Genomic DNA, 21,646 nt, shown 5'->3' on the forward strand with positions numbered 1-21,646 from the left:
TCTCAGAATTTACTATGTATTAAAATCATTCGAGAAACATGTTGAAAATGTGGATTCCCAGACCTTTCTTGAGCTCCATTTATTAGGTCTAGGGTGGGGCCCAGAAATCTAAATCATCTATATTTTAACAATTAACTGCACATGATTTATTGTACAGGTGACTCAAACTTGTAAAAATTGTTTCAGGCTGTTAGTTAAAATACAGTGGTAACACTGCATGGTTTTTCTCCATAATGTGTCCCTCTTTCTACAACAGGAAATAGGTATGGGCTTGGAATGAGGATGAGGAAAGAACTTTGGAGTCAGAAGATAGAATACAGAGGTCAAAGGGGATTGGTGAGCCTGGTATAAACACTAGAACTTGTTCAGATACAACTTTCCTGGGAGACCTGGGGAAATGCCTGTGTAAATGAATTAAAGGAATAGAATTTTGAAAGGTCTGGCTAAGATAGTGGAAACCCTGGTGGTGTAGTGGTTAAGAGCTATGGCTGCTAACCAAAAAGCTGGCAGGTCAGATCTACCAGGTACTCCTTGGAAACTGTATGGGGCAGTTCTACTCTGTCCTATAGGGTTGCTATGAGTCAGAATTGACTTGACAGCAAAGGGTTTGGATTTTAGTTTTTGGCTAAGATAGTATACAGCTGCCTGTCCAGGTATAAATACAGAAAAGTTAGCATAACTTGGGCAGAAACCTCCACTTTCTCCAAACTTTTTACTTTAAAAAACCGTTGTAGATCAAGTGGTGCGGTGTTTACAGCAGTGAGCAGAGAAAACGTCAGCTTCAGAGAGGGCCTTTATTGTCAAAAATGTCAGTGACAAAAGCAGAGGCCTCAGAAAAGAGATTATCTCAATTATTTTTCCAGTCCTAAAGTTCTCGGTTTGAAGCACAGTTCTTTTCTTTGGAAGGAGTCATTCCCATGATTCTTAGGCTATTCAGAGAAATAGGGCAGAGGTCTACAGGAAGAGGCTGGAATCCTTGATAATCTGAATAATGGAAGCGTAAGTAATTAACTTCAATATTACAAAGACATATGGCCTATTCATGCTTCAGGCAGTGAAGCAAGTCATGATCCTGGTCATTCCATGTTCCTACTTGAAAAGTATCAGTGTGCCCCACTGCTGCTCTAGATGGTTCCGATGCCCCTGTATGGCATAAAAGGTTCTTCAGAACCAGTGTCAACAAACAGTTCCAGCCTCATCTGCTTCATTGATTGTTGTTGTTGTTGTGGTTAGTTGCTGTCCAGTGGGTTCTGACTCATACTGACCCTGTGTACAACAGGACGAAGTACTGCCTGGTCCTGCACCATCCTCACAATCACTGCTATGTTTGAGCTCATTGTTGTAGCCACTGTGCCAGTCCATCTTGTCAAGAGTCTTCCTCTTTTTTGCTGATTCTCTACTTTACCAAGCATGATATTCTACTCCAGAGACTGGTTCCACCTAATTAAAAAAAAAGACATGTCTAAAATATGTGAGACAAAGCCTTGCCATCCTTCCTTCTAAGGAGCATTCTGGTTATACTTCTTCCAAGACAGATTTGTTCATTCTTCTGGCAGTCCACGGTATATTCAACATTCTTCACCAACACAGTGTTTCAAAGGCATCAACTCTTCTTCAGTCTTCCTTATCCATTGTCCAGCTTTCATTGAGGCAATTGAAAATATTATGGTTTGGGTCAGGCACACACCTTAGTCCTCAAAGTGATATATTTGCTTTTTAACACTGTAAAGAGGTCTTTTGCAACAGACTTACCAGAAGCAATAAGTAGGGTCGTTTCTTGACTGCTGCTTCCACAGGCATTGATTGTGGATCCAAGTGAAATGAAACCCTTGACAACTTCAACAGGTGTCTTCTCCATTTATCATGATGTTGCTTTTTGGCCCAGTTGTGAGGATTTTTTATTTCTTTTTGTTGAGGTGAGATCCATGCTGAAGGCTGTGGTCTTTGGTCTTCATCAGGAAGTGCTTCAAGTCCTCCTCACTTTCAGCAAAGACGGTAGTGTCACCTGTATATCGCAGGTTGTTAAGAAGTCTTCCTCCAGTCCTGATGCCATATTCTTTTCCATATTGTCCAGCTTCTCCGATTATTTGCTCAGCATACAGATTGAATAAATATGGTAAAAGAATATAACCCTGACACACATTTCCTTGTTCTGTTTCAACAACTGCCTCTTGACCTATGTAAGGTTCCTCATGAGCACAATTAAGTGTTCTAGAATTCCAATTCTTTGCAATGTTTCCACAGTTTGTCATGATCCACACAGATGAATGACTTTCTGTAGTCAATAAAACAGGTAAACATCTTTCTGTTATTTTCTATTCTCTGCCTTCAGCCAAGATCCATCTGACATCAGCAATGAAAGCCTCACTCTTACTCTCATGCAATCTGGTCATATGGGAAGATTTGAGCATTTTCAAATTTCTTTTCTCTTGTCCTTCTCTTTTACCTGGATGTTCCAACTACTCGTCATTTAAAACACAAGTTAAATGAAGCTTTCCTGTTGGATACATAAGCAAATGAATTACCCAAAGAAAGGAACAAAGAGTTGGGAAGATGCAATCTTCCTCCTAACCCCCTGGAGTTAATCAGCTCTAGAAATGTGGTTTGAGGCTCAGCCTCCTGATCCTAATCTTTTCCTTCATATTCCAGCAGCATCCTCGTGCAAATGCTCATTGATGCCAACTCTGACCCATTCTTCCTAACAACTGTTACCTTAACGGGTCTGCCCCAATTCATGTGTCTCCTGACCCATCAGGCGTGTGTTTTGCCTTTGCAACTTAGAGACCCTTATCCACTGCCATTCCAACTACCTTGCCCAGAGCTTTGGCAGCTGTGGCTCGAGCTGTGGGAAATAGGCAATCTGGCTCCCTGATCATGTAATTAACAAGCTCACCAGTAAAATTAGTTGCCTTTGAATCCATTCTGACTTACAGCAACGCCATGTGCAGAGTAGAACTGTGCTCCATAGGGCTTTCAGTGACTGATTTTTTGGAAGTGGATTGCCAGGCTTTTCTTCCAAGGAGCCTCTGGGTAGACTTGAACCTCCAACCATTAGGTTAACAGCTGAGTGCCAAAAAGAGATAGGCCACTAAAAGTATTCTAAAAATTAGGATTGTTGTCTTCCTTCCTTACTTCCGTTACTTTGTAGCATGAGAGGCCATGAAGATACTCTGTTCCCAAGGAGGGAAAAGGAAGACCAAAGGGCACACAAGAAGTGGGGAGGGGAGGGCATAAGACAAACTTCACGCAAGGCACACTCTGTTTCAATTTTAGAAAGACCCTCTGGTAAAGTGAATTTTGTAAGGACAGAAGGAATGTAACTTCAGCTTCAAGGGTGCCCTGAGAGAATGGGACATGATTTTAGAATTTAAGATATGAGCATTCTAGCTTGGTGGATTGTCACTTTATTTATGCTCAGGCTTAACGCAACTATAGCTTCTGGGTATTTCTTATGTTGTTAAATACTGACAGTGCAGCCAGGGGACCAGAAAGTGAGATGCTGGTTTGCTTACTTTTATTGTCATTTAGCATTTCATCTAGAAGCTCCTCGGGGGACCTCTGGCTGTATTCACAATGACGGTGGTAGAAGTTGAAATAAATGCAGTGGTATCCCATCAATTTTCACTGTAGTAAATCTGAATGCATGAATGGAAATGATCTCAGAGTGTTCTTTTTCATAAATGTGAAAACCCACCATTGATATTTCTTTTCTCTTTAGTGTTGTGGTGGGAATTGGGTCAGGAGAAAACTATGGGCAACTACGCAAAGATTCTAAAACTAGAATTTTGACCAAGTTCCTATGCTTTTTATTTCAGAAGATCTTGGGAACCACAGATTTCTCCAACAGAGCAAAACAGAGTCATTGGGTGTCAGAGCTAGAAGGGGTCTTGGTGACTGGGTCCAACGTGCTCATTGTGCAAGTGAGACGCCTGACCTAGAAGAGTAAGTGTCTTCCTCAAGGTTAAACAGTTGGTTGTATCTGTGTGTCTGCAACCCACATTTTTTAATTCCTTGCCCAGTGCTTTGTATACCAGCCTCCCCTCATCCTCCTTCCTTGAAGTTTTTCCTGGAGTTTGTGGGCATCAAAGCAAGATTAGAGAAGAAAGATGCTTATTAGAAGGCGTACATGAATGAATGGGATCATTTTGAACCCAGGAGAAAGCTCACAACTTGGGCCAGCATAATATACATGGTCTCGTTCTTCAGACAAATTGAGGACTGGGGTGTTGAAGTCAGACTCAGAAGCATCCAGAGCCTTTACTGGGCACTGGGGGCAGGGCTCACTGGTCTCTGACCATTAATGAGAAGAGTTGAAGAAAGTGGATGGGTGGGTCTGAAGACTAAATGGAAGACTCTGAACTAAAAGGCGAGATCATGAATTGTCAGTCTAAAACCCGGCCGAGTGGAAGCATCCAGACACAGAAGCAATGAGATGGAGACCAATGAGAGAGAAAGCTCAAGTGCTAATTGTCCATGGAGCCTAAAGCCTACAGAGATGAAAGGATACCTGCAGCACCTTTTTGTCTAGCTCCTCCAGCTTTGGGCATGTGCAGAGGGGCACCTACCCCACACTGTCAGATTGGCATAGCCTTTTAGAGATTCTCTCTGCTTCAGCTCACAGAGAGTCAAATTTCCATTCTCTCCCACTCTCCACACTAAACCTTGTGGAATTCCCTCTTCAAGGTTATTTTAGCCTGTTCACCAAATTGCATGATAGGAATCAAAGGGTTTCCATTATTATTCACCACATTAAAAGGATTACTGTAAAAGGACAGTTGACTCAGCATTCTTAACTTTACAAATGAGTTCACACGGAGTAATACTATTTTCCTCTTCTTTATGATCTGCTTTTCTCCTATAAAAATAAATTGAAGTAGTACCAAATGTCCTATTTTCCGCCATGTTCTTTACAGCCCCATTCAATGACATAGTTCTCCTCTCTACCTTTCCAAGAAACATTGTGAATTCGTAGTTTAAAATCTTGCATACAATGGAGATCATGGTGTTCTAAGGTCACGGCTTCCATAAAATAAATGTCAGTCTAATTTTTGTGAAGCTCACCCTTTCCTTTCTTCCCTGAGCTGTTATTTCTCTCAGATGTCTTCCTCCATTGCTGCCTGACTGACTTTTGCTTTGCACATCTTTAAATGCAAAGAGTGAGTGAGTGATTGCTGATTGAATGACAATTGCCAGCCAGCTGTAATATGAGGATAGTTTTGTGTCCTAAATTCTCCCCTTGTGTGCCCACTTGTATACCTGGCCACGTGACTTTGGGGAAGACTAACCCATTCTCACCTTATATCACATGAGCTCCAAGAGACAGCCTGACAGGTGCTAAAGAACCCAATATTTTAGAGCTGATTGACAGGAGGCTCCCTTACTGTGTTTTGTACTCCCATAGGCTCATCTTGGAAGTGTTTAGTGTGGGTCATAAGGAAGACAGGGCAAAGGCACATGCTTGCACAAGCTCCAAAGCTGCAGCATTGTGAGAAAAACAATTTGAAATTCTGGAGCTTATTGATCAGTGGTCAGAGTCATCATATTTTTAAGAAAGGCCTGAATGGTGCTATGGGTAGCTTGGTTCCATATGAATCCATTGCTTGGTGATTTCCCTTTCTTGTTTATGTTCATTTTCTTCATTGCTTTATTGCACTCAATTTCACCCTTTATTTCCCACATTGTTATTGTTAATGGAGTAATTGATGAAGTATGCTCTGCTAAAATGATGTATATGTTTTATAGCTGTCTTCTCAAGGCACAGTAAAAACCTTAAACAGCCTTGAAATTACGTGTAATATATTTGCATCTGTATAGTTTGTATTTTAGCATCTGGAAACCATTTAGTCAGTTATTTATTTGAAAACTGGTCTTAGAGCAGTTAAAAGACCATGGGCTGAAGCGGTGTCCATACTGAGCTACTGAATCAAGCCTAGGCTAGAAGCTATGATTCAGTGCAGCCAATCTGCTGACCCCGTGGAGGAAGTTTGCTCCAGTGCAAACTGGAAACTTCAACGATTCATGCCAGATAAGAACCACAGTCTCTATCACCCGAATTTCACTTCTAGCTCCAACCAGCATTACCATGTAGACCGCAACCAGGCAAATTCCTCCTGATTTTCATGATTACATCTGAACCCAGTGGTTGTAGGGACCCTGGGAGGGAATATTTCCTCCCACTTAGGGGACCATAATTATGAACTAGTTTAATTTGGTATCAAGGGCATATGTGATATATTTTCCACAAAATTACTCTCAAAAGATTCGGAGGAGGGGGCTGGGTGATGTGAAGTGATATTTGAAAATATGGAGGAAATACAAGAACCTCTCTGGGCCTGAGTTTTTAAAAGGTGAGAAATATGTACAAAATAGATGTGAGAGGTTTTAAAAAAGTAATTGCTCAAGTTTCAAAATAAAGTTAAAAGGCCAAGTATCTGTTAGCATTCTGCCTGGCACAGAGTAGGAGCCAGGTGGCGCAGTGGTTCAGCACTCTACTGCTAACAGAAGGTCAGCAGTTTGTACCCACGAGCTGCTCTACAGAAGAAAGGTACAGCAGTCTGCTTTCGTAAAGATTACAGCCGTGGAAACCTGTGGGGCAGTTCTACTCTGTCTCTTAGGGTTGCTATGAGTCGGAATCGAGTCCACGGCAATGAGTTTGATATTTTGGGGTTTGGCACAGAGTAGTGTTCAATAAATGTCAGCTGGCTTCCACCTTACCTCTGATCATTGCCTACCTCACCCCTTCTTTCTCACTTATATCTTTTCTCTCGTACTTTAAATTTTTTTTTTTTGGATAGGTTTATTTTTATTGTAAATTCTTATAATTAATGGAAAATGATTTGGTTCACAAAGGTGTGGCTTATAGTCTGTTTTTTGGAAATACTTTAGCTGTATATGTTGAAGTATGTTTTGTAGAACATTAAAAGAAAGAAAAAATACCAAACCTACTGCCCATAGAGTTGATTCTGCCTCATAACGAACGTAAAGGACAGAGTGGAAAGGCCCATAGAGTTTCCAAGGCTGTAATCTTTATGGAAGCACACTGCCACATCCTTCTCCCACGGAGTGTCTGCTGGGTTAGAACCACTGATCTTTCAGTTAGCAGCCGAGTGCTTAACCATTGAGCCACAGGGCTCCTTTGTAGAATATAGTCATTCGTTTTAACTCCGTTCCAGTTAGGCAGACCCTTTATAGAAGAATGAGTACAATATCAGGTGCCACAATTAAAGTGGAATCTGGAGAACTGGGAAAGGTTTCAAGGACAGGCTTATCCAAACCCCTGAAGGGGTGGAACCAAAGAACTGAATGAGATGCTAATCCAGGCTTTGTCTTCTTATAGCTGAAGAAACTGAGGTGAAGAAAGGGGAGAATTTTTAGCCCAGCTACTAGCATTATCCTTCCTGATTCCAAGCTTCTAAAGTCCCCAGAACGCAAAGGCTCGACCTCTAAGTAACTGAATATGTAACAGTTCCTAGCACTGTATCTTGCCACAGTAGTTACTCAATAAAACGTTAACTCCCTGAAGTGGACAGACTCTGAAATTATCCCCAATTATGTCCACTTCCTGGTATTCATGACCTTGTGTTATGCCTTCCCCTCAAGTATAGGCTGGACCTGTGACTTGCTTCTAACAAATGTTGTTAAGCCTGGCTCATAGCGACCATCTGTACACCAGAACAAAACACTGCCCAGTTCTGAGCCATCCTCACAATCATTATGTTTGAGCCCATTGTTGCAGCCACTGTGTAAATGACCTTGTTGAGGGTCTTTCTCTTTTTTGCTCACCCTCTACTTTACCAAGCATGATGTCCTTCTCCACAGACTGGTCCCTCCTGATAACATGTCCAAAGTATGTGAGACGAAGTCTCGCCATCCTTATCTCAGAGGAGGATTCTGGCTGTACTTCGTCAGGGACAGATTTGTTCTTTCTTTTGGCAGCCCATGCTGTATTCAATATTCTTCACCAACACTGTAATTCAAAGACGTCAATTCTTCTTTGGTCTTCCTTATTCATTGCCCAGTTTTTGCATGCATATGAGGCGATTAAAAATACCATGGTTTGGATCAGGCACACTTTGGTCCTTAAAGTGATATCTTTGCTTTTTAACACTTTAAAGTGGTCTTTTGCAGCAGATTTGCCCAAAGCAATGAGTCTTTTGATTTCTTCACTATTGCTTCCATGGGTGTTGATTCTGGATCCAAGTAAAATGAAACCCTTGACAACTTCAATCTTTTTTCCGTTTATTCATAATGTCATTTATTGATCCAGTTGTGAGGATTTTTGTTTTCTTTATGTTGAGATATAATCCATAATAAAGGCTGTAGTATTTGATCTTCATCAGTAAGTACTTCAAGTCCTCTTCATTTTCAGCAAGCAAGGTTGTGTCATCTGCATAATGCAGGTTGTTAATGAGCCTTCCTCTAATCCTGATGCCCCATTTTTCTTCATATAGTCCAGTTTCTCGGATTATTTGCTCAGCATACAGATTGAATAGGTATGATCAAACGACACAACCCTGACACACACCTTTCCTGACTTTAAACCAATCAGTATTTAACAAATAGTATTTGGCAAACGAGATGGGATTCATTTCCATCGATAGATTGCATAAGATTCTGACTTGTGTCTAGCTAGCAGATGTTCTCCCTTGCTGACTTTGATAACAAAAGGTGCCATATTGTGATCTTCCCTAAGAAGAGACTCACATGACAAGGAATTGAGGGTGGGCCCCAGTCAACAGCCAGCAAGGATCTAAGGCCCTAAATTCAACAACCTTCAAGGAACAGAATCCCGCTAACAACCATGAGAGCATAGAAGCTGGTCAAACATTCAGATGGATCCCAGCCCTGGTCAGCTCCTTGACTGTAGTCTTGTGAAAGACCCTAAGGCAGAGAACCCAGCCAAGCCTTACCCAGATTCCTGACTTGCAAAAATACGAATTGTATATAGTTTTAAGCTGCTAAGTATTGTGGTAATTTATAACACAGGAATAGATAAAGGAAAAAAAAAAAAGTTGCTGGTCAGTTGGCCCCATGTGTGTAGAACTGAATAGATCTGCAGTCCATGGGGCTTTCAATGGCTGATTTTTGAAAGTCTATTGTCAGGCCTTTCTTCCAAGGTGCCTCTAGGGAGATTTGAACCTTTAACCTTTTGATTAGCAGCCAAGCTTGTTAACCATTTGCACCACCAGGGGGCTTCTAAAAAAAATCCGAGTGTGTCGTAGAGTTGATTCCGACTCATAGCAACCCTATAGGACAGAGTGGAGCTCCCCATAGGGTTTCCAAGGAGCTGCTGGCAGATTTGAACTGCTGACCTTTTGGTTAGCAGCCGAGCTCTTGACCACTGCACCACCAGGGAATTCTAGATAACTAATGTGTACTCCCATATCCTGACCCTTTTCCCCAATTGCAGAGGCTAATCCTGGTTCCTAAGCCAGTTTTGCTTCCTCAGTCTGCAGTTACTAAGTCTCTACTCTCTTCTCTATCTCCCTCATCAAATCATTCTGTCTCTGGATGCCAAGTTCACTGTACCCCAGAGTCCATGTTTCTTGTTTTTTGCCTCTGTCTTCTCCCCTGAACCCTAGCTACCAACCTGGGATCCTGGATGCCTTTCTCCTGCTACTGGATGATCCCTAAGAAGGTGGCAGGCTTCCCTGATCGCTTGCTGTGTTCATTTGCCAGAACATTTGCCCTGCTTTGCATGAATAGAAATCCCAGATTCGGGACTCTTTATAGACAAATGTGGTTTAGCTCTTTTCTGCCTACCAGTTGCTCTCCAAACCTTGATCGGTCCCTGTCGCTGTTCACACTTGATTTCAACTCATGGAGACCTCATGCGTGTCAGAGTAGAACTCTGCTCTATAGGGTTTTTGATGGCTGATTTTTGGAAGTAGGTTGCCATGCCTTTCTTCTGAGGCACTTCTAGGTAGACTCGAATGTCCCCTAGATTAACATATTAATTCAGATCCCTGTCTCACAATAATCAATTCCTGGCTATGTTTCCACATTTCTATCCCAAGACTCTACCTGGAGTTTTTCCAGGTGCTTCCAAACTCCTGAATGGATCCACAGAGTTATATCATTGACTTGAAATGTTATAATATGAATTATAATTTTACAACTGAATCAAAGGCTTAGTGACAAAGCTAGGACCAGACTTCAGGATTTCCTGTCCCGAGTTAAGTGAGTTTTATATAAACTTTTGCTAGTTCCCACAAAAGATCAAAAGACCACAGACCATTTGACCAGATAAAATAAAAGTAATCAAACATAATTTTCAAGTATATTTACAAAAGTTGCTGCATTTTTTTCCATTGTGACAGATGATTAACGTGTGTCGCCTTCTGAAGATTATTTATTATGCAATGTATCATTAAGAATAGCTATTAAGATTCCTTTTAGAGTAAATTCCCTTCTATCTAGAATATGCTCAGTATTGCTGTACTTGAAGGAAGAAAAATAACCTAAGTGACCCCAAGCATCCAGCACAATGCTTTTTATCTAGCAAGCATATAACAAAAACTTTGGAGTAAAAAAGGTAAATTTTACCTTGAATTCTAAGTTCAATGAACGCTTAACAGAAATGGAAACTACACAAATAAAATCCAGCGGACAGTACAGGCATTATTTTTGTTGTTGTTAAGCGGTGTCGAATTGGTTCTGACTCATAGCAACCCCAGTAAATTTTAAGACTCCATGATTAAAGTGTTCATTTTAAAACTCGACAATTATTTTCAATGAAGAATAGTGTTATGGATTAAATTATGTCCCCCAAAAATATGTGTTGTAAATATTAGCCTCTCTGCCTTTGGTTATAATTCCATTTGAGAATGGTTTGAGTTTGTTACGTTAATGAGGCAGGATTAGTACAGGGTATAACCTGAGTCAATCTCTTTTTTTTTTTTTAATTAACTTTTATTAAGCTTCAAGTGAACGTTTACAAATCCAATCAGTCTGTCACATATAAGTTTACATACATCTCACTCCCTACTCCCACTTGCTCTCCCCCTCTTGAGTCAGCCCTTTCAGTCTCTCCTTTCTTGACAATTTTGCCTGCTTCCCTCTCTCTCTATCCTCCCATCCCCCCTCCAGACAAGAGTTGCCAACACAATCTCAAGTGTCCACCTGATTTAATTAGCTCACTCTTCATCAGCGTCTCTCTCCCACCCACTGACCAGTCCGTTTCATGCCTGATGAGTTGTCTTCAGGGATGGTTCCTGTCCTGTGTCAACAGAAGGTCTGGGGACCATGGCCGCCGGGATTCCTCTAGTCTCAGTCAGACCATTAAGTTTGGTCTTTTTATGAGAATTTGGGGTCTGTATCCCACTGATCTCCTGCTCCCTCAGGAGTCCTCTGCTGTGCTCCCTGTCAGGGCAGTCATCGATTGTGGCCGGGCATCAACTAGTTCTTCTGGTCTCAGGATGATGTAGGTCTCTGGTTCATGTGGCCCTTTCTGTCTCTTGGGCTCTTAGTTGTCGTGTGGCCTTGGTGTTCTTCATTTTCCTTTGCTCCAGGTGGGTTGAGACCAATTGATCCATCTTAGATGGCTGCTTGTTAGCATTTAAGACCCCAGATGCCCCATTTCTAAGTGGGATGCAGAATGATTTCATAATAGAATTATTTTGCCAATTGACTTAGAAGTCCCCGCAAACCATGTTCCCCAGACCCCCGCCCTTGCTCCGCTGACCTTTGAAGCCTTCATTTTATCCCGGAAACTTCTTTGCTTTTGGTCCAGTCCAATTGAGCTGACCTTCCATGTATTGAGTGTTGTCTTTCCCTTCACCTAAAGCATTTCTTATCTACTGATTAATCAATAAAAAACCCTCTCCCACCCTCCCTCCCTCCCCCCCTTGTAACCACAAAAGTATGTGTTCTTCTCAGGTTTCCTATTTCTCAAGATCTTATAATAGTGGTCTTATACAATATTTGTCCTTTTGCCTCTGACTAATTTCGCTCAGCATAATGCCTTCCAGGTTCCTCCATGTTATGAAATGTTTCACAGATTCGTCACTGTTCTTTATCGATGCGTAGTATTCCATTGTGTGAATATACCACAATTTATTTACCCATTCATCCGTTGATGGACACCTTGGTTGCTTCCAACTTTTTGCTATTGTAAACAGAGCTGCAATAAACATGGGTGTGCATATATCTGTTTGTATGAAGGCTCTTGTATCTCTAGGGTATATTCCCAGGAGTGGGATTTCTGGGTTGTATGGTAGTTCTATTTCTGTTTAAGATAACGCCAGATAGATTTCCAAAGTGGTTGTACCATTTTACATTCCCACCAGCAGTGTATAAGAGTTCCAATCTCTCCGCAGCCTCTCCAACATTTATTATGTTGTGTTTTTTGGATTAATGCCAGCCTTGCTGGTGTGAGATGGAATCTCATCGTAGTTTTAATTTGCATTTCTCTAATGGCTAATGATCATGAGCATTTTATCATGTATCTGTTGGCTGCCTGAATATCGTCTTTAGTGAAATGTGTGTTCATATCCTTTGCCCACTTTTTGATTGGGTTGTTTGTCTTTTTGTGGTTGAGTTTTGACAGAATAATGTAGATTTTAGAGATCAGGCGCTGGTCGGAGATGTCATAGCTGAAAATTCTTTCCCAGTCTGTAGGTGGTCTTTTTACTCTTTTGGTGAAGTCTTTAGATGAGCATAGGTGTTTGATTTTTAGGAGCTCCCAATTATCGGGTTTCTCTTCTTCATTTTTGGTAATGTTTTGTATTCTGTTTATGCCATGTATTAGGGCTCCTAGGGTTGTCCCAATTTTTTCTTCCATGATCTTTATCGTTTTAGTCTTTATGTTTAGGTCTTTGATCCACTTGGAGTTAGTTTTTGTGCATGGTGTGAGGTATGGGTCCTGTTTCATTTTTTTGCAAATGAATATCCAGTTGTGCCAGCACCATTTGTTAAAAAGGCTTTCTTTTCCCCAATTAATTGACACTGGTCCTTTGTCAAATATCAGCTGCTCATACGTGGATGGATCTATGTCTGGGTTCTCAATTCTGTTCCATTGGTCTATGTGCCTGTCGTTGTACCAGTACCAAGCTGTTTTGACTACTGTGGCTTTATAATAGGTTCTGAAATCAGGTAAAGTGAGGCCTCCCACTTTCTTCTTCTTTTTCAGTAGTGCTTTGCTTATCCGGGGCTTCTTTCCCTTCCATATGAAATTGGTGATTTGTTTCTCTATCCCCTTAAAATATGACATTGGAATTTGGATCGGAAGTGCGTTAAATGTATAGATGGCTTTTGGTAGAATAGACATTTTTACTATGTTAAGTCTTCCTATCCATGAGCAAGGTATGTTTTTCCACTTAAGTATATCCTTTTGAATTTCTTATAGTAGAGCTTTGTAGTTTTCTTTGTATAGGTCTTTTACATCCTTGGTAAGATTTATTCCTAAGTATCTTATCTTCTTGGGGGCTACTGTGAAATGGTATGGATTTGGTTATTTCCTCTTCGGTGTTCTTTTTGTTGATGTAGAGGAATCCAAGTGATTTTTGTATGTTTATTTTAGAACCTGAGACTCTGCCAAACTCTTCTGTTAGTTTCAGTAGTTTTCTGGAGGATTCCTTAGGGTTTTCTGTGTATATAATCATGTCATCTGCAAATAGTGATAACTTTACTTGCTCCTTGCCAATCCAGATACCTTTTATTTCTTTGTCTAGCCTAATTGCCCTGGCTAGGACTTCCAGCACGATGTTGAATAAGAGCGGTGATAAAGGGCATCCTTGTCTGGTTCCCGTTCTCAAGGGAAATGCTTTCAGGTTCTCTCCATTTAGAGTGATATTGGCTGTTGGCTTTGCATAGATGCCCTTTATTATGTTGAGGAATTTTCCTTCAATTCCTATTTTGGTAAGAGTTTTTATCATGAATGAGTGTTGGACTTTGTCAAATGCCTTTTCTGCATCAATTGATAAGATCATGTGGTTTTTGTCTTTTGTTTTATTTATGTGGTGGATTACATTAATGGTTTTTCTGATATTAAACCAGCCTTGCATACCTGGTATAAATCCCACTTGATCAGGGTGAATTATTTTTTTGATGTGTTGTTGGATTCTATTGGCTAGAATTTTGTTGAGGATTTTTGCATCAATGTTCATGAGGGATATAAGTCTATAATTTTCTTTTTTTGTAATGTCTTTACCTGGTTTTGGTATCAGGGAGATGGTGGCTTCATAGAATGAGTTGGGTAGTATTCCGTCATTTTCTATGCTTTGGAATACCTTCAGAAGTAGTGGTGTTAACTCTTCTCTGAAAGTTTGGTAGAACTCTGCAGTGAAGCCGTCCGGGCCAGGGCTTTTTTTTGTTGGGAGTTTTTTGATTACCGTTTCAATCTCTTTTTTTGTTATGGGTCTATTTAGTTGTTCTACTTTCTGAATGTGTTAGTTTAGGTAGGTAGTGTTTTTCCAGGAATTCATCCATTTCTTCTAGGTTTTCAAATTTATTAGAGTACAATTTTTCATAATAATCTGAAATGATTCTTTTAATTTCATTTGGTTCTGTTGTGATGTGGTCCTTCTCGTTTCTTATTCGGGTTATTTGTTTCCTTTCCTGTATTTCTTTAGTCAGTCTAGCCAATGGTTTATCAATTTTGTTAATTTTTTTAAAGAACCAGCTTTTGGCTTTGTTAATTCTTTCAATTGTTTTTTTGTTCTCTAATTCATTTAGTTCAGCTCTAATTTTTATTATTTGTTTTCTTCTGGTGCCTGATGGGTTCTTTTGTTGCTCAGTTTCTATTTGTTCAAGTTGTAGGGACAGTTCTCTGATTTTGGCTCTTTCTTCTTTTTGTATGTGTGCATTTATCGATATAAATTGGCCTCTGAGCACTGCTTTTGCTGTGTCCCAGAGGTTTTGATAGGAAGTATTTTCATTCTCGTTGCTTTCTAAGAATTTCCTTGTTCCCTCCTTGATGTCTTCTATAACCCAGTCTTTTTTCACGAGGGTATTGTTCATTTTCCAAGTATTTGATTTCTTTTCCCTAGTTTTTCTGTTATTGATCTCTAGTTTTATTGCCTTGTGGTCTGAGAAGATGCTTTGTAATATTTCAATGTTTTGGACTCTGCAAAGGTTTGTTTTATGACCTAATATGTGGTCTATTCTAGAGAATGTTCCATGTGCGCTAGAAAAAAAAGTATATTTTGCAGCAGTTGAGTGGAGAGTTCTGTATAAGTCAATGAGGTCAAGTTGGTTGATTGTTGTAATTAGATCTTCCATATCTCTATTGAGCTTCTTACTGGATGTCCTGTCCTTCTCCGAAAGTGTTGTGTTGAAGTCTCCTACTATAATTGTGGAGGTATCTATCTCACTTTTCAAGTCTGTTAAAATTTGATTTATGTATCTTGCAGCCCTGTCATTGGGTGCATAAATATTTAATATGGTTGTCTTCCTGATCAATTGTCCCTTTTATCATTATATAGTGTCCTTCTTTATCCTTTGTGGTGGATTTAAGTCTAAAGTCTATTTTGTCAGAAATTAATATTGCTACTCGTCTTCTTTTTTGCTTGATATATTTTTTTCCATCCTTTGAGTTTTAGTTTGTTTGTGTCTCTAAGTCTAAGGTGTGTCTCTTGTAGGCAGCATATAGATGGATCGTGTTTCTTTATCCAGTCTGTGACTCTCTGTCTCTTTATTGGTGCATTTAGTCCATTTACATTCAGGGTAATTATAGGTAAATAAGTTTTTAGTGCTGTCATTTTGATGCCTTTTTATGTGTGTTGTTGACAATTTCATTTTTCCACATACTTTTTTGTGCTGAGGCATTTTTCTTAGTAAATTGTGAGATCCTCATTTTCATAGTGTTTGACTTTATGTTAGTTGAGTCGTTACGTTTTTCTTGGCTATTATCTTGAGTTATAGAGTTGTTATACCTTTTTGTGGTTACCTTATTATTTACCCCTATTTTTCTAAGTAAAAACCTAACTTGTATTGTTCTATATCGCCTTGTATCACTCTCCATATGGCAGTTCAATGCCTCCTGTATTTAGTCCCTCTTTTTGATTATTGTGATCTTTTACCTATTGACTTCCATGATTCCGTTATGTGTATTTTTTTTTTTAATTAATCTTAATTTGTTTGTTTTTGTGATTTCCCTATTTGAGTTGATATCTGGACGTTCTGTTTTGTGACCTTGTGTTGTGCTGATATCTGATATTATTGGTTCTCTGACCAAACAATATCCTTTAGTATTTCTTGTAGCTTTGGTTTGGTTTTTGCAAATTCTCTAAACTTGTGCTTATCTGTAAATATCTTAATTTCGCCTTCATATTTCAGAGAGAGTTTTGCTGGATATATGATCCTTGGCTGGCAGTTTTTCTCCTTCAGTGTTCTGTATATGTCGTCCCATTCCCTTCTTGCCTGCATGGTTTCTGCTGAGTAGTCTGAACTTATTCTTACTGATTCTCCCTTGAAGGAAACCTTTCTTTTCTCCCTGGCTGCTTTTAAAATTTTCTGTTTGTCTTTGGTTTTGGCGAGTTTGATGATAATACGTCTTGGTGTTTTTCTTTTTGGATCAATCTTAAATGGGGTTCGATGAGCATCTTGAATGGATATCCTTTCGTCTTTCATGATGTCAGGGAAGTTTTCTGTCAGGAGTTCTTCAACTATTTTCTCTGTGTTTTCTGTTCCCCCTCCCTGTTCTGGGACTCCAATCACCCGCAGGTTATCCTTCTTGATAGAGTCCCACATGATTCTTAGGGTTTCTTCATTTTTTTTAATTCTTTTATCTGATTTTTTTTCAGCTATGTTGGTGTTGATTCCCTGGTCCTCCAGATGTCCCAGTCTGCATTCTAATTGCTCGAGTCTGCTCCTCTGACTTCCTATTGTGTTGTCTAATTCTGTAATTTTATTGTTAATCTTTTGGATTTCTACATGCTGTCTCTCTATGGATTCTTGCAACTTATTAATTTTTCCACTATGTTCTTGAATAATCTTTTTGAGTTCTTCAACAGTTTTATCAGTGTGTTCCTTGGCTTTTTCTGCAGTTTGCCTTATTTCATTTGTGATGTCTTGAAGCATTCTGTAAATTAGTTTTTTATATTCTGTATCTGATAATTCCAGGATTGTATCTTCATTTGGGAAAGATTTTGATTCTTTTGTTTGGGGGGTTGGAGAAGCTGTCATGGTCTGCTTCTTTAAGTGGTTTGATACGGATTGTTGTCTCCCAGCCATCTCTGGGAAACTAATTTTTCCAGAAAATCCGCTGCGTCCAGTCCAAATCCCGGCAGGATGGTTCCCCAGCTGGGACGCTGGTCTCCCCGTTCCAAGTCCAGTCACTGCCTCCCGGGTCTTCTCCTACCGGCTGCGTCCCACGCCGCCCACGGAACTGGCTGGTCCCCCTCCCCGGGTTAGTTCAGGGGGTGGAGCAGCTCTCTGTGTTTATGCCGTACCTGCGTCCAGTCCAAATCCCGGCGGGACGGTTCCCTGGCTGGGACACTGCTCTCCCTGTTCCAAGACCAGTCACTGCCTCCCGGGGACTTCTCCTACCGTCTGCGTCCCACGCCGCCCGCGGAACCGGCTGGTCCCCCTCCCGGGGTTAGTTCAGGGGGGTGGAGCAGCTCTCTGTGCTTGTGCCGTACCTGACTGGTACGCTGGCTCCAGGCTCTGAAAACAATCGCTGCTTCCTCGTATTAGTTCGTTCTCCATCTCTAAATCTGTGTTTGTTTTTCAGGGTTCGTAGATTGTTATGCATGTGATTGATTCACTTGTTTTTCCGTGTCTTTGTTGTAAGAGGGATCTGAGGTAGCGTCTGCCTAGTCCGCCATCTTGGCTCCGCCTCCCCTGAGTCAATCTCTTTTGAGATATGTCGTCGTTACGTGCCATGGAGTTGGTTCCAACTCATAGCAACCCTGTGTATAACAGAACAAAACACTACCCAGTCTTGCACCATTCTCACAATCGTTGCTATGTTTGAGCCCATCTTTGCAACCATTGTGTCAACCCATCCCATTAAGGGTCTTCTTTTTTTTCCTCTGACCCTCTACTTTACTAAGTATGATGTTCTTCTCCAGGGACGGGTCCCTCCTGATAACATGTCTGAAGAAAGTGAGATGAAGTTTCACTCTCCTCACTTCTAAGGAACATTCTGGCTGTACTTATTCCAAGACAGATTTGTTCATTCTTCTTATAGTCCATGGTATATTAAACATTCTTCGCCAACACCATAATCTAAAGGCTTCTTTGGGCTTCCTTATTCACGCATATGAAGCGATTGAAAATAACATGGCTTGGGTCAGGCGCACCTTAGTCCTCAAGATGGCATCTTTGTCTTTTGCAGCAGGTTTGCCCAATGCAGTAAGTTGTTTGATTTCTTGACTGCTGCTTCCATGGGCATTGATTGTGGATCCAGGTAAAGTGAAATCCTTGACAACCTCAATCTTTTCTCCGTTTATCATGATATTGCTTATTGGTCCACTTGTGAGGATTTTTGTTTTCTTTATGTTAAGGTGTAATCCATACTGAAGTCTGTAGTTTTTGATTTTCATCAGTAAGTGCTTCAAGTCCTCTTTACTTTCAGCAATATCAACAGTATCAATAATTGATATTTAAGTATGTAAGAAAATCCATTATCTATAATGTTGGAAAATGGTATTTGAAATTATATCTTAAACTGTCTTACTCAAATGGTTTGTGTTGATATATAACTCAAAACACAGAGCTACTTCCTCTAATAAGTTAAACATTTGAAAAAGCACTGTTAAAGAGTGAAAAGACCAGGGTAAAATTGTGTCTTCTTCTTCCTGGAAAATGATCACTTTTGACAAGTCTGCCTTTGAGGGTATCACAGCCACTTTATATTAACTGCACATATGTGTAAAGTTTGATTTCACCAGCCACATTACGGTCACTTTAGATGCTGTGTAATCTTAATGGCCATTTCTCAAGTGATCAGTGATGTTAATAGTTAACAGTTCTTGAGCACTTAACAAATGCCAGGGATTGTGATAATCGTTTTCCATGAATTACCTTATCTGCATGCAAAAGCTGGACAATGAAAAACGAAGACAGAAGAAGAACTGTTGCATTCAAATTGTGGTGTTGGTGAAGGATATTGAATATACCTCGGACTGCCAAAGAAGAAACAAGTCAGTGCTAGAAAAAATACAACCAGAATGCTTCTTAGAAGCAAGGATGGCAAGACTTTTGTTCACTTACTGGGGACACATCATCTGGAAAGACCAATTGCTAGAAAAGGACATCATGTTTGGTAAAGCAGAGGGTCAGCGAAAATGAGAGAAACTCTCAATGAGATGGATTGACACGGCAGTCACAACAATAGACTCAAACATACTGAAGATCATGAAGATGGCACAGGACTGGATAATGTTTCCTTCTGTCATACATAGGTTGTTATCAGTCAGAGCCGACTCAAAGGCACTAACAACAACAATCCTTACCCAGCCCAAATGCACTGCTGTTGAGTTGATTCTGACTCATAGTGACCCTGTAGGACAGAGTAGAACTGCCCCATAGAGTTTCCACGGACTACCTTGTGGATTTCAACTGCTGACATTCTGGTTAGTAGCCGTAGCACTTAACCACTATACCACCAGGGTTTCCCAACAATCCTTACACCAACACGATTGCATAGAAACTATGACTGTACACACAGAATGGATGAGCGAACCAAGACTCAGAGAAGTTAAGAAATTTACCCAAAGTCACGTACTATAAAGGGTGGAGCCGAGCTACTATCTAAGCAGTCTGATTCTAGAACATGTGTTCCTTACCATTGCAATATATAATTCTGTAACTAACCTGAATATAGTTCACAGCCAAGTATTTCAGTACATTGATTACAAAGTGACTGTTAAATATTTGTTGAGCACTTGTTATGACCAGGTCTCTAAAGGATACAGTAAAGAATGAGATATAAGCACTGTTCCCGGGGGGTGTACAGATTACCACTATAGCTTGTTTACGGCACTAGTGAAATTACAGGAAGAAATAAAAATCCCATGATCCTTTGAAAGTTGAGATTCCCTTTCAAGGCGAGCCATTATATAGTTCATGAAGTAGACAATGGCAGTGTCACATCCATAGCACCTTGACACTTAACATTCCACGCATGTCAGAAAGGTCCTAATGCAACTACTTACCTAAAGGCTTTCTTATGGTCCTTTTGTATGTAGGGAGCAGGCAGGAAGTGTCAGGGAGTTCATGTTCGGAGTCACCCTCAGTCAATGACTGATGGAAGTCAGAGAATAAATACACCTGCTTCCTCACCCCTTGGGTGGAATATCTCTAAGGCATAATCTATAAGGTCTTCCAGAGTTCACTAGCAAGACTGAGTCTCAGTTGTCTGCAGGGGTAACTTGCTTGATAATATATAGCTTATTGTCTTCCTTTCCTTTCCTGTCTTAAGTCTGTGTTCTCCTTTAAAAACTTACTGTAATCACCTCCCACATAACCTACTTGCACTCAAATCTTTGACTTAGACTCTACTTCTGGGTGAACCAAACATAAGACAATCTGTGAAGTAATATGATCTCAATTATATGGAAATTTAGTGTCTTATTCTACTCCTTAGTGTCTTCTTTGTTGAAAACAGTAGTTTGCTCTAAGACTGGCAAGCTTGAAAGCACCAGGTTTACATAAAGTTTGTTGAATTATTTTATGACAAAGAAAGTGAAATGCAATGGGGAAATTCTTGCTAGAAAGGTGGATTGAAATACCTTTGGTGTGTTTCTTAAACTTAATAAACCTGTTCTGAAGCAGCCTCCAGTAGCTGTCAGAACTGAAGGATCTGTGTGTTGACATAACAAGTAGTGACTTCAACCTACAGAAAAGAAATTCTTCCTCAAATACTTTCAAAAAGGATACTGTCTAAGAGAAGTCAAGTGAAACAAGAGCAGGATCAGGAAAGTAGGTCAAAGAGTGGAGGCAGCCTAATATAATAAAATGGTCTCTAAAATGGAAGTTGAGAAAAGTAGATTCTAATCCCCTTCTGTCCCTAAAAGGCTGTATCATTCTGTGAAAGTCAGCTCATTTCTCATAGTCTTATTTACTTCATTTTGAAAACGATGTTCAGTTGATTTCTGTGTTCATTGTCATTTTTGTTTTTGTATAAACTTATATACTAGCAGATCAGTGGTTACCTGAGGTAGAGGGAGAGAGGGATGGATTACAAGGGGCAGAAACAAACTTTTTGGAGCAATGAATAGGCTTATCTCCTGGATCATTGTTATGGTTTCAGTGGTATAAACATATGTCAAAACTCATCAAATTGTACACTTTAATACTTTTACCTCAGTAAAGCTGTGTAAAGAAAAGTACATACTCATTGGAAATTTTTCAAGCAATGTATAAGGGTAAAAGTCCCTGTCTCTTTCTATCCTATTGTCTCCAAACTCACTCTCAAGATAGTAACTATTTTTAAATATTTTTGAATATTTAAGTTTTTCACGGTTTGGTCCAGGTCTCCCTTTTCTTCCTTCTCTGCACTATATATCTATGTGACTTCATTAGTCACCTTAATTTTGAGTTCTATCTATATGTAAATGAATTTCAAGTGTATAAATCCAGACTAGAACTCACTTCTGAGCTCCAGACTCATAAATACAATTGCCAAATCAGCTTCACCATTTGGGTTTTTCATAGGTAATTCAAATGTAATGTATCTCTCAAACAACTCTTGATATTTCCT

Source organism: Loxodonta africana, chromosome 6, assembly GCF_030014295.1.
Source record: "Loxodonta africana isolate mLoxAfr1 chromosome 6, mLoxAfr1.hap2, whole genome shotgun sequence".
Taxonomy (NCBI): Eukaryota; Metazoa; Chordata; class Mammalia; order Proboscidea; family Elephantidae; genus Loxodonta; species Loxodonta africana.